The sequence below is a fragment of the Macaca nemestrina genome, chromosome 1, assembly GCF_043159975.1.
Source record: "Macaca nemestrina isolate mMacNem1 chromosome 1, mMacNem.hap1, whole genome shotgun sequence".
In the NCBI taxonomy this organism is placed as follows: Eukaryota; Metazoa; Chordata; class Mammalia; order Primates; family Cercopithecidae; genus Macaca; species Macaca nemestrina.
The window spans coordinates 195,489,218-195,492,618 of record NC_092125.1 but is presented as its reverse complement, the minus strand read 5'-3'; the positions used below and the strand labels follow the sequence as shown (position 1 = coordinate 195,492,618).

The 3,401-nt window shown below is 47.1% G+C and overlaps 1 long non-coding RNA gene across 1 annotated transcript; it reads left to right on the top strand.

Moving 5' to 3' along the window:
* Positions 1-685: 685 nt before the first annotated feature.
* LOC139356857 (uncharacterized) lies at positions 686-2,690 on the top strand. Its single transcript, XR_011609328.1, has 2 exons — positions 686-1,257; positions 1,956-2,690. It is a non-coding gene; the product is annotated as an uncharacterized lncRNA (long non-coding RNA).
* The last annotated feature ends 711 nt before the right edge of the window (positions 2,691-3,401 follow it).

Genomic DNA, 3,401 nt, shown 5'->3' with positions numbered 1-3,401 from the left:
CTCTATTAGAGCACCCCTTGGCCTTTCTCCTGGAATTGGAAGGGATCAGGATGAAGGCTGAAGCTTAGATTTTTGAGCAGAGGTAATTTCAGAAGGTGGAATCATAGCTTAAGAAACTCTCTGGGGATTTTTCCTGATGCAAAGCTAACAAGACATTGTGATAATTTCTCTGGAGCTGGCCTCATTCCAAGTTGGATTTTAAACGCAGATTATAAAGCAAACACCATCCCCCACAAGTATTAAAGGAGGGGAAAATAACAGAACGGGGGCTGCAAAAATGGTCTCTATTGTGGGACCAAAAGCCGTCAATCATGCAGGCTGACAGGCGTCAGAGATTGACAGACAGGCCCTCGCTCCTGACTTCAGTTATCAAGGGGAATGGGAAAAGTGTCTGCAAGAACATGTTAAATTGCCAAAGTCATTACCAGTCACCAATTACCAAAGAAAAGATAACAAGGTGTATTTTAGAAAAATCGATGCAACAACATGCATTTCAATACACTGAATTTTTTAGAACTTTCAAAAACAAAACGAACTATTTAGGGAATACACAATGGTTTTCAGTGAATACCAAACACTGGGCTTTGTAAAGTCATCAATATTCACTTTAGATTTGGCTCTGCTTTAGGGGAGCAGAGATCAAGTAGTAAACTAATATACTTCATTTTTTTCCCCCTGCAGTTCCACCCAAAGGACAAAATGATAACTGGAGGACTAGCTGGCTTTCTTGTAAACTCTTTCAAAGAAAGACTTGGCTGGTCACTGAGGGCACCTTCTGGGGCCCTGGGCATGGACAGGGCACAGGTCAAGTAGGTGATGGTGTGATGATGAGAGGAATGCATTTTTCCCAGGAGGTCCTTCCACACGACCCAGCACAACTTCCTAATCATCTCCTTTGCGCCCTCCCCTGGGCTGGCCCCTGGGGATGGAGACATTGAAGGACACAGTACCTGCCCTATTGGGACTTGAAGTCGGGAGTAGCAAAAGGAGGCACATGAAGCCAACAGATTATAGGACAATGTAGACTCATGAGTTACCAGACAAGAATGAATGATGTGCAACAGGAAAGGGAGAGCCTGCTGCAGCCTGAAAGAGTCAGAAGAGGCCAGAAAGAGAAGGGAGCGTGGCAGCCCATTCTTCAAAAATGAGGACATCTTTCCCTGGAGATGCAAACGCCTGAAAAGAAGGATGGTATAGCTTCGAAGCGGGAGAGTGCAGGGAGATGACAATGATGGGACAGGAGTGAGCTCTACTGTGGTAAGCCTTAAATGACAGGCTGGGATGTTGGCCATCTTGTGGGCCATGGGAAGCCATTGAAAGTTCTTGAGCAGGGTTGTGAAACAGCCAGAGTTAGGCAATGGGAAGCCAGCTCTGGCAATAATGCAGTGCATGGACAGAAGGATGACACTTCGGAGGGCTGTTGGAGCACATCCTGTGGAAGGGGCTGAAGTCCTGCACTTGGGTGGGGCATGGGGAAGTCCCAGTGGGCTGCTATCATACTGCATGCATGAGGCTTTCCCTGATCTCTGCCTTCTGACCTTCTGCTCAGATACCATGACTTCATGCCACCTCTCCCATCCACTGTTAGAACAGCTCCCTCCTTCTTGCAGCCTCCAAGGCTCTCTATTGAATGGCCTGTGTGGTATGAGCTGCACACAGTTGCCCCAGTAGTCCAGGTTAGAATTTCTGCAAGGACAGCAACTCATGCCTCTCTGAGCTCTTTCAGCACACAGTGCAGCCCCCCTCCCAACAGAGAGAAACGGATTGACATGGTTTGGCTCTGTGTCTCCACCCAAATCTCATCTTGTAGCTTCCATGATTCCCACATGTTGTGGGAGGGACCCAGTGAGGGATGATTGAATTATAAGAGTGGGTCTTCCCCATGCTGTTCTCATGATAGTGAATGGTTCTCACAGAATCTGATGGTTTTCTTTCTTTCTTTCTTTCTTTTTGAGATGGGGTTTCGCTCTTGTTGCCCAGGCTGGAGCACAATGACGCGATCTTGGCTCACCGAAACCTCTGCCTCCCAGGTTCAAGCGATCTCCTGCCTCAGTCTCCCAAATAGCTGGGATTACAGGCATGTGCCACACGCCCAGCTAATTTTGTAAATATTTTTAGTAGAGATGGGGTTTCTCCATGTTGGTCAGGCTGGTCTCGAACTCCCAACCTCAGGTGATCTGCCTGCCTTGGCCTCCCAAAGTGCTGGGATTACAAGCATGAGCCACTGTGCCCGGTCAGATCTGATGGTTTTAAAAACAGGAGTTGCCCTGCACATGCTCTCTCTTTCCCTGCTGCCATCCATGTAAGATGTGACTTCCTCCTCCTTGCCTTCTGCCATGATTGTGAGGCCTCCTCAGCCAGGTGGAACTCTAAGTCCAATAAGCCTCTTTCTTTTGTAAATTGCCTAGTCTCAGGTATCTTTATCAGCAATGTGAAAACGGATTAATACAAGGATAAGCAGCAAAACCCTGAGTGGGACGAGCATTTCATGGTAGCGCTGAAGAAATACCAGAACTGCCATGCATTTGCCCAGTGGATCACTCATTTTCAGCTTGGATCCAAGTTGCCAGAAGGATCTAATGTGATTGGATAAAAGAAGGCTTAGAAATCCTTCCCAATTCTGCAGTATGAGCAGGATCTTGAGGCTAAGACTGCTTAGAAAGAGAGAAAAGGTTTCTGGGCCTCAAAAAGGGAAAGTAATAGGCATGAGGTGGAGACATTTGTCATCAGTATTAGAGGAAAGCAAGCCCTTTTCCGTATGATTGGTAGATGGCATGACCATATCATCAATTGTTCAAACAGGGACATGTTTGAGGGCGAAAGGGGCATTGTCTATAGTTTCTACATGATGGCAGGCTTTAATTGGGATGGTCCCTGAGAAAGTGTAATATGTGGTCACCATAATGATAGGCACTGCTGCTGACTCACCTCCCCGCTCCCCACCATGACTCCTTATATTTTGTAGGTGGTGGGAATATCTACTCTTGACCTTTCCCCATCCCTCATATGCTCCTCCCTCTCCCTAGGATTTAACTGGCAGGCGAATTTGGAATGAGGATGGAGTATGGCTCAGCCTCTTTTAGTTCTCTCTGTCTTTTGGGACAGCTGTCCCCAGCATTCAGGCATTCTCTCTTCCTCCACGTAGTCTACTTAAGGGGAATGTCTGTCTTTGTGGAAAAGGCCATGGTTGTCTAGTTGGCCAGTGCTTGGGCGGAGAGAGAACTATTAGGGAGCCTGGCTTGACCACTGACCTAAACCTTTAATTAGCCTCAGTGAAGATGGACCTGATAGTTTCAGTTCTGTCTGATTCCAATATCTCCTTTTCACAGTAGATTCTGTACTCAGAGCAGAGTGTGGCTATCATTCCCCCAAACCCAAAATCTGTCCTAAGCAGAGGCTGG